Below are 14,163 nucleotides of genomic sequence, written 5' to 3'. Positions count from 1 at the left end.
TACTGCCTGCTATTCAACTCAGGCAATTTCATCTTAGATTTCCTATGGCATCTTTGTAGCATCAGAGTGCTTTGGAACAGGGGTTGGCAACCTTTTTGCAGTAGCTCGTTGAAATAATTTAGCTCAGACTGAAGTTGGCCAGGGCTTCTGACTTGGAGCTGCTACTGCCACTTCCCCATAACACTAAATTGCTGCTGTTATGTGCATGACCTGACCACCACAGAAGCGGGATTCCAAACTGCTCCACTGCTGAAAGGCCACTGCTGATATCTGGCTTCAAAGGCCAAATGAAATGGCTTGGCAGGCCAGGTCCAGCCCATGGGCTATAGGTTGCCACCCCTGCTTTAGAATGATTAAGAATTTATATTATTAGGCAGGGTCCTGTGGAAGAAGAGCACACTATCAAGTAATCAAACAACATACCAAAAGGCACATGAAGACTAGGAGACTGAATTAAAGTAAGCTCCTGCACTGCATGCACCCCAGCATTGGCCCGGGGGCCATGTGCCCTCTTGATCTGTGCGGGACAGAGGCAGCTGTTGCTGTATGCTAGGCTTTGTGCCCTGAGCCCAGAACCCTGGCAGGGCTTCCGCCAGGGTGCGTGCAGCAGTAGGAACACCCCTGCGTGCCTGGCCAAGCCACCTGGGCTCTAATATTCCCCCAGTCCAGCCAGGGCCTCACTCACCCAGTGGCAGGGGGCGCAGGCAGTGGAAGGGGGGCCAACAGGGCTTAGGTTCCCCACACACGCAGGGCAGCTGTAGGGTCGCAAGGCAGCCTGGCTGCAGGCCTCCGGTGGCTGCAGCAGGGGTGGGGAGGGGCGCATGTGCAAGGGGGGGGGGGAAGGGGAGCAGGGGCTGGCACTGCACAGCCAGGGCAGGTGCGAGACTGCCATGAGCAGCTCATCTGGGGGAGACACAGCCCAGGATGGTATGGGGGGGGGGTGCATGTGACCCCAGATCTGCATGCGGGGCAGGCTGGGGGAAGGGCAGTGCCAGGCTCTGCCCGGTGTGGCTCTTCAGTCACGCAGCTCTCTGGCCACGCAGTGGTGGTGGTGCTGGGAGGGGGTGGCTATAGCGAATTTTTGGGTGTGTGCAGCCGTCCCCGTAGCCCAGCTCCCAGTACCATTGCCCAGCCCGAGCCATAATTTTTCCTCTCTCTGCCTTGATCTGCACCTCCCTTCCCTCCCCACAGACTGACCTGCAAGGGGGAGGGGGAATAGATCATGGGTTTCTTTTTAATTCAAAACGTGATCTCCTATCCAAAAAGGTTGGAGACCACTGGTGTAGATGGATTAAAAAAAAAAAAAATCCACTAAAAAAAGTTCCACCCTCTGGCATTATACTGAGAGCATATGGGTTATCAACAGGGTGCTTCCTTTTGTTTCACTGAACCAATTGCTGTTGCTTGAACTAACAGAGTAAATGATTGCAGAAGTAAGCTATCATTCTCTGTGTTAGTGGCTCCCAAACATGGGCAGCAACATCAAGCAAGTAATAGGCTGAAGCAATACCCTACTTTGTTCTCTTTATCAACTGCAACGTTAACTTCCTGTGGCTGTGAGCAACTTCAGAGGGTCTTCTGGGCAGTATGTTGCTCATGAACCACTGGTCAGGAACCAATGCTCTATGTGAACAAATACCTTTCAGAACTACTTGGTGAAGCAGAGGAATGGTAGAACTTGGGGAACCTTGGTTTTCATTCCAGGTTCTGGTGAAAAGCATCTTTATTAAGCAGTTTCTTCTGCTTGGTCCCCCCTCCACTGTTCCTATCCCAATTTTTTCTTTTCCTACTCCCAGATTCTTTTCCCAGACCCATTCTATTTGCCCACTCAGTCCCTGTCTTCTTGCTAAGGAAGTCCTACTCTCCCCTTGTGGGCACTAAGTGCATACACTTTAAAAAAAATTAGGTTCCAAAATGTCAGTGATTGGGAATGAGCTCAAAACTGTTGCAGTACAGGATGTCAATACATATAAGTGAACTGTTCCCAAATGTTATTGTGATGAAACAGTTCACAATTGTGTAAACTGCTGTGGTTCTAACACCACAAGGTGGAAGTGAGCACCCAGCCCAGCAAGCCTCTCTGTAGGTGAGGGTGGAGTGCTTACACCTATACCTTGGGGGCTTAGGGCATTTTCACTTATCTGCTCTTCCTTCTCTCTGAAACAGAGTACAACAAACTTCAACAGCTTGCAGTTCCTTGAAGTCTGTTGTGTGCCTGCTTGATCTGAACTAAGGGTTGGAGGGGAGAGGGTATGGACACATTTTCATTCCCTAGCACTAAGGCAGCACAGTGAGGATCTGTGGTCAAGTAGGGAGTGAGGACACAATTGGTTGTTAGAAAAATAGCCCTTTTTGAACAAACACTGCAAGAGTTCATTGATAAAAAAGTGCCAACAGAATGGGAAAAAAGGCAGTAGGGCTGCCAGAGCAGCCAGTTGTAGCAGTGTGTGTAGGGGGAGAAGAGAGGGTGTGAGTGCATCCCACAATGCAGTCTGGATGTTTGGAGAACTGACCAGATCTGTGTCAGAATGCTTGATGTCCACACATAACACTGAACTGGTTCAAAACAGTACTTGATTTTTCAGGTGGATTTAAACTAATTTATATGTCTGTCTGCTTCAGGTTTAAACTGTTCTAAGCGTTACTTGTGCCCATGCTCAGTGTCCAGATTTTTCCAACCCTCCATCATTTTCTTCCTGTCTATACCCAGTGTTCTTGCCCTCATGTTTCTCCCTTCCCCAACAAGTTTTCCAGTCCTCATCTTGCTGCCCATGCTCCTCACCCACTTTTATTTTCCCCCAGCTTATCCTAGGGTTCCCAGAGTCCCTATTCCTTTTCAGATCTCTCTTCCCTTTACTCATTCCAATTCCTGAACCTAACATCTGCCCTTTCTTTGATCTTATGAGTCTTGCTGGGTTCTTGGGCTTCACTACAGTTGCCCCTCAACCTCAGTTCCCTTACATACCTAGCCAGCCAATTTGTTTTCCATAGTCCTAATCTCTGATGCTGTATCCCAATCTACTCTTTTCCCTCCTGCTCAGCTGGCTTTCATTACTCCTGCATTTAAAATCAGAAAGTTCTGCTCTTAATGCTCCCTGGATCTACCAAGGAGGGGCAACACCAGCACAGGAGACTTCATGTTTCAACTTTCAGGGCCTGACTATCTTTGCAGAGGAATGACCTGGAAGCACCATTACAGGGAATATCTAGCTGAAACCTGTAGCCTAGGTGGGAGAACGCATTTTCAACTGTTAAATGGAGACAACCCATCAAGCTCCATGAACTGGGTGTGATTCAAGCAGGCTCAGTAAGAATGGAAACTATGGAGACTTTAGAAACTTATGACTTCAGCAGCTATCAATTATGCACAAACTGCAATTTTTCAAAGGCTTATCACTAGGCAAAACTTGGGTGGGTTTTCATGGGGATGGGAAAAGGCAGAATCCTGACCCAAAATTAAATTATAAACTACTGAAAACAAGGTCTAATTATGGAAGATGTTGGGTAACCGGAATAATAGGAAGTGGTGCTACCAGCCCTACCTGTGATATACGAGTAGAAAAGGGTTTAAAAAAAGCTGCAACTCTTAGAAAGGCAGGAAGGGTGTTACAAAGCTACCTTAAGAAACTGCATGAACAATTACAGGCAGTCATGAGAATTAACTAGTTAATTAACTAGTTAAAAAGTCGAAGAAATGGCTAACTTACTTAACTTTAACTAGCTAAATTATTCACCTGTCAACTTTTAACTTTAACTAGCTAAAAAAAAGGTTAACTTACACTTTTTTTAAAGTATAAGTTTAAAAAAAAATCTGGCTTTTCCCAGAGTTTTTCCTGACAGCCATTCTCTAGGACTTACATGGAACAATATTTCTTTATTGAAACTCTAGGACTTCTTGTTTGAGAGACTGAAAGTAGTGTGCCTTCCTATGAGATATGGTCTCTTAAGAACTACAAGTCCCAGAGTTCCTTAGTTAATGATGGCCTTTTCTGTGCATTTGCAGAAGTCAACAGGGCAGCCAGTTGGCTTAAGGAGGGGGAACAAGCACAAGCAAACAGAGACATTGATCCCAGTAAGAGTGGGAGCAAGTAGCGAGGGTGAAGCAGATGACTTTTTAAATTTTAATGAAGATCAGAACTGTCACAACCCAAAGTTGTGATTTTTTGTTTGTATGTGCTTCGGCACCGCTAAATTATTTTTCCCGCTAAATTGCAGCTTCTTTGCACGGTGGAGTTTTCTGCTGCAGAAGAGAACCCTGGTGCAACAGAGTATTCCCGCCAAATTTGTAGCTTTCTTTGCATGGTGCATTTCTTTTGCATCCAAGAAATGCACGGTGCAAAGGAGTTCCCACCATTTGTATGAAGATTCGTGCCATGTTATTGGCCGATTCTAATACATGCACACGTGGCGGCTAGCGATTGGCTTGCTAGCCATATAAAGAGCTTGGGTGGTTTCCGCCCAAGTTGGAGAGAAATGAGTTGGAGAGAGAGCAATTGGAGTTCGAGAGGGAGAGCGTGAAGATCTCTAAGCGCTGCAGATCCTTACAGACCCAACGCATTTCTTAAGAAGGCAACAGAGGCCTGAACAGCCTCTAGCCTCTCCCCGTCGCCGATAAATTCCTAGACGTATCCCTTCCTGCATACTGAAGATACGAACCCACGGAGCTTTAACAACTCGGGGCCAGAGAACCGAACCCACGGAGCTTCGACAACTCCGTGGGAGAGAAATTACCGAATTCGCGGAGCTTTAACAACTCCGGGGCTCGAACCAAATTTGTCGTAGTCCTCCAACGAGGATTTAAGCGGAGCTGCACCTGGAAACTGTCCAGCCTACACCGCGACCATCTTGGGTGTAAGTAAATAATCTTTAAATCAAGCATTACGCCTCCGTGACTAATTCTAGCTCGCCCCCCGGTCTCCTCCAGCCCCGCATGCCCGGGCTGCTGGCCACAGCCCGCGTGCGCAAAGATGGGCCCGGCTCGCCCCCGGCCCGCACAGGAACCAGCAGTCCAGGGCCCAAGAAGTTGAGCATTACTTCTCATCTGTGAGAAACATCTGATGTCACCTACTATGAAAAAGCTAGTCATCTGTTATAACACAAGCATTCCCTCATCTGCCCATGTAGAGTGACTGTTCAGTAGTGGGAGCTTAATTTTCCAAGACAGAAGAGGAAAATTGTCAGATGTCAATTTTGAAATGCAGCTTTTGCTGAAGTTCAATAAGCATGCTTAAACAGTTTCTGCTATGCAACTGAACATTCTTTTTCTCATTTAAACTGATTTTCTTATTTGTTTAATTTTGATTTTCAGAGATTTTCATTATTTCTAATTCAGATGTCAGCAATAATTTTTTTTTGAGTAATAAAAATTGTAACAACAAAGGTTTTCTGTGGAAACAGCTTTCTTTTGTCACCTGGTTATGAATATCTCCTTTCTGTTATTCCGGTATACCTATATGATGCATTGACTTTTACAAAGTGCTTCACATGGAGAGGGTGAGAAGGATCTAACATTACATAGTTATTGGTAAATTGTTATTTTGAAAACTGTATGACAAGTATAACATTGTTTTCAGGTAAAGCAGGGTGAATTCTGAGTAAATTAGTGGGCTTCTGTGGGCTTATGGAAAAGAAACCTACTAATTGCATTTGAAAATGAAAAATGATGCTAAAAGGCAATTCGCCGTGTTTCACATATTTCTCACAAATCAACTTAACTTTTAACTAGTTACTCTCTTTTTAACTTCCCTTTTAACTAGTTCAAAGTGGAAATATTTAATTTTTAACTTAAAACTCAAGTTAATTTTAAAGGCTGCTAACTTTTAACTTTAACTAGTTACATTTTTCATAAACTTTTCCCATGACTGATTCCAGTTGACTATAGGATGACTTGCTGAGAACTTCACAAGAAAATGTTTTGGAGTATTGTTTTAAGCAAAAGGGGGGGGGGGGGAACGACACTTGACCAGGCTGAGATTTTTCCAATTCTTGGTAAAGATCAATATACTTTCAGGGATCATTTATATTTGTAAAGCAGGGAAGTGCAACTTCTAAATGGCTCCTCCAGCCCCAATCCATCACACTACACGGACCCTGAGGAACCCCATGTTCCTAATGCATAAAATAGTCCTGCCATATGGCCCCTTTCGGCCATGCAGAAAGTGATTTCTGCTGCAGCACATCAGTGCAGAAGCTGAGTGGGGTCCTCAGGTCCTCCTGAGCCCTTGGGTTACAGGCTCCCTCAGCTCCACTGGCTGCTGCTGTGACCCTGTCCCCAGGGAGCTGAAGTGGAAACTGGAGGAGGTAGAGGAAACCTGGAGACTCCAGCAGTAGCAGCAGCAGCAAGAGAGCTGAGGGATAGTCCATGGGCCACAGTTTGATGCACTGGGGGCCACACATGGCTCACAGACCACCAGTTGGACAGCCCTGTTGTAAAGAATGATAAACTAAGGTAGGGTGTTAAAAATACAGCTCCAGGCTGGATACAGCCTGGAGAGGTGGGGTCATCTGTCCTTCTGGCTTTTTCCACAGCTTTTATGACAAGAATTTGGGGTGAGAAGCAGCAGTTGCACTTAGCCTTCAAGGAATTTCTTGATGACCCAAAGCACCTTAAGTGCTGGTAAGTTTTTCCTTGCTTATTTGTTGCATGTTTTCAGATCTGCTGGTTTTAGTTTTCCTCACTGAAAAACCTAAGCAGAGCCTGAAGAGGTAGTGTGATACATTTGCAGTCATGGTTATAACTTTCACATATTGGGTATATCTAAAATATTATCAGGAATAGCTGTATACAAAAATGAAATAATTTTTCTTAAGAGTTTGTCTACACAAGGACATTCAGGAAAATTAATCAAACTTGACTTTTAAAGTGGCTTTGCAAAACTAAATTAGATCCCTGTGTAGACACCCTTAATCAGAATGAAAATGACCTTAATTTAGTTTAGCATAGTGCTCTTTCAAAATAAGTTGTTCTGAAAGCTCAACTAAGTTAATGTCACTTTTCTTTCTGATTATCAATATTTGCATAGGTATATGGTACATTTTACACAATCCACCTCTCTAAGTTGATTATCTTTCTTGTCGACCAAGATGTAATGAGGTGCTGTTAACCTTGGTTTAAGTACTTTAACACCTTGTTACCAAATACCAATGGATCTTTCATTCAGATCTTTAGGGCAAAGTGCTATCACAGTGGTGGAGTACTGGGAGGTTATAGTATTTTCCTAAGGAACTGGAAATAGCGGTCATTTGCAAGGAACACTGAATAATCATTGAATAAACTTTTCAAGTCTCTGACATTGCATGAAGAAGAAATAGGTAAGAACCAAATAATGCGAGGCTAAGAACAACCTGGTACATTTTAGAAGCAATTCTTGTCACAGCAAATTCAGAAACATCAAAACTGATGAATATAGGTTCTGATGCAAACAGCTCCAAATGCTGTATTGTTTTTTTATCTCAAAAGCAAAATACTGCTTTCAAGTATTGATTTTTTTTTTTTTTTTATCTCAAAAGCAAACACTTAAAACAGCATTACTGAACTCTTTTCAGGGGAAAATAGAAAAGAACACTGAGCAAAATGTCAAGATGATGAAGTCTGCCATAGAAAGGAAGGATCTTGTTCACTATCAATTAGGTGTAAGACCACAAAAAATCACCTTCTCCCCCAAAGATGCACATTACTTAACATATTGTGAAGCACCCTCTTAAAGTAAATGAGATTAGCCTGAATATACGATAAGCATGTGCACAGAGTTTTTCAATACTGCAGCCTTAGGGAAGGAAATCATTTGAAATGTTATGTGTTCCATGGATTCCAAAACAAAGCAGGCAAATGACCAGTGGCAATCCAACCCAAGGGAGACCAGACTTCTCCAAGGACTGGAGAAGTGCTCTTAAAGCCTTATTCCCAAACACTATACAGCTGTCTAAACACTGGGATAGTGTTTTCACCTTAAAAGCATTTTGAATAGAAGTTCTAAAAGCATGCTACCCCAAAATGCTGAACGAAGGACCTACTCTAGAGAGAGCTGAAGTGTATGTCTACTTTCATTTATGCAACACACAATAGATGATCATACACATTCTACAACAATGACAGAAATGCTAATATGAGAAAATAAGCAAAATGGAATAGAGCCTTCATATGTCACCATAGGTTATAAGACTCACATGAATCTTTTTTTATGAAAAATGACATCTGCCAGATTTATGTTTATGTTTTAAAAGGACAAAACTTTTGTTCCTCCTTCCCCCACAGTTTACTACCATGCTGTCTACTAGCATTTATCAACTATGGTTTTAGTTGGGTGTTTATGTTTGACTTCCTGTCTGAAACTGCTATTTAGTATTTGTGTACTTTTACAAAGCTGCTGCATTTCTCCTTGTTCTATCATCTCCCAACACCAAGAACAGTCTAGCTCCAACCTCTATTGAACCACCCTTCAGGTAGTTGAAGGTTACTATTAAATCCCCTCTCAGTCTGCTCTTCTCCAGACTAAATAAGCCCACCTCCATCAGCCTCTCCTCATGGGTCACGTGCCCCAGCCTCCCAACCATTTCTGTTGCCCACTACTGGACTCTCTTCAATTTGTCTACATGCTTTCTGTAGTGGCGGGCCCAAAACTGAACACAGTACTCCAGATGTGTCCTCATCAATGTTGAATAGAGGGGAACAATCGCTTCTCTCAATCTGCTGGCAATGATCCTACTAATGACGCTCAGAATGCCATTAGCCTTCTTGGTAACAGGGGTACACTGATGGGTCACATTCAGCTTACTGTCCACTGTTACCCCAAGGTCCTTTTCTGCAGAGCTGATGTTTAGCCAGTCAGTCCCCAGCCTGTACCAGGTTCATGGGATTGTTCCGTCGTAAGTGCAGGACTACACTTCTCCTTATTGAACTGCATGACATTTCTTTTGGTCCAATCCTCCAATTTGTCAAGGTTCCTCTGAATTCTAGTCCTGCTCTCCAGTGTATCTACTACTTCTTTCATCTGCAAACTTGCTAAGGGTGCACTTCATCCCACCTCCCTGGTCGTTGATGAAGATAGAACAAAAATGGCCCCAGGACCAAACACTGGGGCATTCCACCTGATACCAGCTGCCAAACAGACATCGAGCCATTGATTACTACCCTTTGAGTCCAACAATCCAGTCAGTTTCTTACAGCCCACTCATCCAACCTGTACTTTCTTAGCTTGCTTGCAAAAACGAGACACACAAAGTAAATTGGAGTGACCATGCTCTGTGTTTTGTGAAAGAATATTTTAAGGTATACAACCATCACCAGGGACATGCATAACACTATTAAATAGTCTTGTGATAGGGTTTTGGAAATATTGCCAAGTTATCCTATATACCAAAAATTCACTTAGGGGCACCAGTCCTGAACTGTTGGCACTGTGTACAACTGGAATTATATTTGAATAACAGTAATTGCTTTGGACCAAATAAATATGTGGACAACTACTAACAATGGCTTAACACAAGAGATTACATTAAAAAAGTCATGCATGAGAAAAAATTGTGCATTTCCAGGGAAAGTCAAAATTCCATATAAAATTAAAGATGACAGTAGTCTAAAGGCAAAGCAAAGTAAACAGCAAATTTGGGGGCTTGACAATCTCACAGGAATCTTTTTCTAGGGTCATGTTTTCCTAGGTTCAATACACCTATACTACTTGCCATTTGCTCTTCAACTTGCAGTATTTCAATTTTCAAAAAACGTTTATTTTGCAGCATCATCATGCATGAGTCAGGTGGTAGCTTTGCTTTCCTGCTACTTTTATGCTCTTAATTTGGAAGAAAGTTATTGCCCAGGAACAAGCTGCACTTGAAATTTACTTTCCTATTTGTTTTTTTTGAAGAACTGAAAAGCAATCCAATTATACACAGTGAACCAGTAAGTCATCACTGGACACTATTTGCTGATCCTGAAACTACTGGTAAGTAACAGACTTTGGAGCTGCAACTTTCAGTGACTGATCTGTGCTGACTGCTGGTAAAAAAAAATAAAATAAATAAATAAATAAATAAATAAATAAATAAATAAATTAAATACAATCATATTATCAAACTGTATCTCTTCTAGTAATTGCCAACATTTCCCCCATGATTTCCCAGTGAAATAAATGACTATGAGTTCTTAATATTTTATTCCCGAATATAAGAAAATGAGGATTGAAAAACAGTATAATATATTATTTAATTTAGGCTGCATGTTCCAAATATCTTTGCTTTATTAAAAGCTGCTTTGTTAAATTAAAAACAAAACAAAACTGATAGCTAACTATACAAAATGTGAGATAAATAAATTGTTTTAGGTTTTTACTAAACAGTGTCAAATTAAATTGTATCAGCCACTTAGCATACAGAATTATGTAAATTATTGCTGCATAACTACAGTCTTTTCTCCTCCTCAGCTCTTCAGTTTCTTGCATTCTATGATCCTCAGCTTGGACAAAGAACTTCTGATTCTCATGTGTACAGCATAGAGAAACCTATCTACCATATTTAATAAAATCCAAGATGATGTTCCCCACCCCCAGTTGCCATGGGGAGAAAAACCCCTCATCTTATAATCATGTACAAGGAACTCTCACTAAGCAGCAGCATGTGCTTAGCAATGGAAACCAATCACGAAGTTGCTTAAATATAGCCAACACTAAGCATAACACGCTGATGGGAACTGTATTTTGTTTGCTTGTATGGGTGGCAGTTACTCCATCAGGAGGGAACAGATACCAGGCATGGAAATACTGCAAGACTTTCAGCACCCTCCCCTGGTGCTACATATTAATGTAACCCAGATGAATAAAATATATTATATTGCCCATTAAGTGCAATCCCCCTTACCACCAACTCTTTTTCAAGGCATTGTGAGTCAAGACACTGCATACATTTTGACTACCTTTTCACTCCCACAGCTGAGCTGTATCTTTTTTTTATCATTTTCAATTATTTCTGATTTTTCACAAGCCTTAAATGACTGGCAAACATCAAACAGGGCCCCAGTTAGTTCACCCAGGATCCCTGTCATCCCTTCTCTCAGCCTGGTGCATATGATTAGTGTGGCCCCACCCTCAATGCACCTCATCTGTACAGGCAGTCCTCAACTTAAGATGTTTCTAGTTGCAACAGACGGCACTTACAACATTTATAAATTGACACCCTATTTCGACTTTGACATCAGTTTCGACTTTATGATGCTTGATCCGATGCCATGCCACGCCAGCAAACAAGTTTGCTGTGTTGCCCATCTCCCTGGAGAACATCTGTCCAAACTTGGACACTTTCTTTGAGAAAGCAGACAAGACTTCAGAAAAACCTGCGGCCAAGACTCCTGAAAAGACCCCAGCCAAGAGCCCTTCAAAAAGTCCAGCAGTCACCTCAAAGAAGTCCTTCCAAATCAATGATTGCTATTTACAATATAAATACATTAATGTAGCTATATTACTCATCTATAATTCATTGAGTACAAAGATCTAGGTTATTTTTGGTGAAAATAAGGTATCAGGCCTTGGTTCAGGAACAACTCCCCCATTTATAACGCTGGGAAAAAAATCGGTCCCAAGCTACGACGTTTCAACTTAAGAGGAAGTTTTCAGGAACCAATTATGCTGTAAGTCTGAGGACTGCCTGTATGTGAGTGCAAGGGGCTACTTGAGGCTGGGGGAGCAGGTTTCAGGGGGCACCATGTGCATGTGCGCACATGCATGCATACATGTAGCCAGCAGTACAGCCAGGCAGCAGGAGAGAGCCGCTCCCTCAGCTTCCTGAGTAGTGCTGAGCTGTGGGGGCACAATCGCTTGAAGTGCTGTTGACTCTGGTGGGGCCCAGCCCAGTGAACTATACGGTAGCCTCTGGTTTTGGACTACCTGACAAAAGAAATGCCATGATCACCACCACAGTGGAAGGTAGTATTGGTCTAGGTGGGTTTGCTGGAACTGAAAAGGGAGATCCCCTTCCCCCTGACTTTTGAATGACTTTGTATAGTTCAAAATGGAGACCTGTTCTTTGCACTGCAGAGAGGCACCCCTGGGCGGGGGAGTTGGGAGGATGCAGGCTGCCCACTGCAGGGCTCAGGGCTCCCCACCCTGTTGCCCTCCCCCTCCCAGGGGTCTCTGCGGCACAGCAGGTAGGACCCAGCATGAGAGGGTGGGACAGAGCGTGGTGACGAAACTTGGTGCCACCATTGTGAGCACTGCACCAGCATGGCAAGGTGCCCCCTGCCTGCATGGCAGCAGCAGGGGCAGCAGCACAGATGTGTGCCCCTCCACTGCTGTCAGATGGGCAGGCAGCACCTCACCTAGGTGGCACAGCTGGCATGGGGCTTCCAGCAGTGGTAGCACTGAGCCGACCTGCCCCACTCCTCCCAAGCTGGGTCCCACCTGCTGGGCCATGGAGGCCCCCAGTGAGAGGGTGGCAAGGTGGGGAGCCCTGACCCCCACAGAGAGCAGCCCACATCCTCCCTTCCCCTGCACACAAATCTGGAATACTCCCCCCCCATACCCTCCTCTCCATGAGTGTGCGCAGCAGTGGGGAGCCTGACTCCCCACCAAACTACTGGACAAACCACCCATGGCTCTATCCCTCTCTCCCCACTAGGCCCTGCAGCCACACATTCCCACCTAGGCCCCCAGCCCCAGCTGCAAACCCTTTCCTACTCCCTCCATCACTATGGCTACCTCCTGCTTCCTCCCGTGTTGCCTATGTCCCCCACCATGGACTTACCTACAGGAAGCTGAGGGAGCTGCTCTCTACTGCTGCCTGGCTGTACTGCTGGCCACATGTATACATGCATGTGCACACATGCACGTGGCACCCCCTGAAACCTGCTCCCCCAGCCCCAAGTAGCCCCTTGCAGGCTGGAACTCTGCCAGCCCGCAAGAGGAAACCTGAAGTTTCCTGCATTTTTTCTCCTTTAAAGGAGAAAATCCGCATTTTTCCCACAGCAAACAGAGAACCGGTATCCCTGGTGATTATGGAGTGACTGTGCTATAACTGGCATCAGTTTCAAAAATGGGTAAAATTCATCAATTTTGGATGAATTAAGTGTATGGATACTATATGCAAATTGCTATAGCCATGATTAATTTCAAAGTTATTGTTTTCAAACTTACTCCTCATTTCTATGTGCTCAAGGAGAGAGTGGGAGGGGAAGGGGCTACCCGGGGAAAAAGTGTGCGTGTGTAGGGGGGATGGGGGTGGGAGCAGAGAGAGAGAAAAAAAATCTAACCTACTAGACTTATGTCCCCTGCTGTAGCAGTGGGGTGGAGATGAATTCAAGGCACACTTCCAACAATTAGATTCTATACCTGGAAAATTATAAGAGATTTATAAATTTCCCATATATAGAATCTAATTATTATGGGGTCATTTTATAGTCAAGGTCATCTTCTATTCAAGTAAATACGGTATTCTGGTTGACTACTGTAATCCTGCTGATGTGACTGGCTGTTGCACTTGGAATTTGTGTCTGCAAGCAACAAAAGTTTCAGTTTCTTACTCCCCTTGGCTGAGGCAGAAAATGGCAACATTCAGGAAAGGAAAAAGATACAAACAAAAAGATGGAGATATTATACTACTAGAAATAATATTTAAAAAACTATTAACTCCTTTCCCTCTTTTCCCACTTACTTATTTTGGATCTTAGGAGTAACATTCATTTTTTCTACTACTTAGTAATGAGACAATTCAAGCGTGTCCTTTTAAGAAAGTGAAATGGCAGGGAGGAAAAGTAAAGTAACCCTGCATATGACACCCTTAACCTGCTGTTACTGGGGCAGACCCTGCTACTGCAAAAGGAGGAATTGTCCATAGCCAGCCAGCAGTGATGGGTTAATGAAACAGGCACAGATTGTTGCTCCCCCCCTACTGCAACTGCTGTTTACGCTGATGGCAAGGAAAGTCTTCTTTTCTTTGCTCTGCCTTCTGAAAACAGCGTGACTTGTCTTATCCAGGGGCATGTGTATGTGAGTACATACGGTAGTTTTTCACAGTCTAACACTAACCTAAACAAGTCATTAACTCAGTAATTCTATGGTTGTGAGAGGGTTAACAGCTTTCCTTCAGCTCTCCCAGACACAAGTGGCAGCCATCTAGGCAGCTGCATGCATGCACAGTCTCTCCAGGCTTGCTTCTTTTCCAAAGAAAACTGTTTCCCTG

At 43.8% G+C, this 14,163-nt stretch overlaps 1 protein-coding gene and 1 long non-coding RNA gene across 3 annotated transcripts in view; one reads left to right on the top strand and one right to left on the bottom strand.

Moving 5' to 3' along the window:
• The window catches only part of MAP4K3 (mitogen-activated protein kinase kinase kinase kinase 3), a 143,669-nt gene that overhangs the window by 59,692 nt on the left and 69,814 nt on the right, over positions 1-14,163 (bottom strand). The gene's annotated exons all lie outside the window — the stretch shown is intronic.
• LOC109281307 (uncharacterized) lies at positions 6,528-10,497 on the top strand. Its single transcript, XR_002087908.2, has 3 exons — positions 6,528-6,616; positions 9,864-9,941; positions 10,419-10,497. It is a non-coding gene; the product is annotated as an uncharacterized LOC109281307 (long non-coding RNA).

Source organism: Alligator mississippiensis, chromosome 1 (genome assembly GCF_030867095.1).
Source record: "Alligator mississippiensis isolate rAllMis1 chromosome 1, rAllMis1, whole genome shotgun sequence".
Taxonomy (NCBI): Eukaryota; Metazoa; Chordata; order Crocodylia; family Alligatoridae; genus Alligator; species Alligator mississippiensis.
This window is presented reverse-complemented; position numbering and strand designations above follow the sequence as displayed.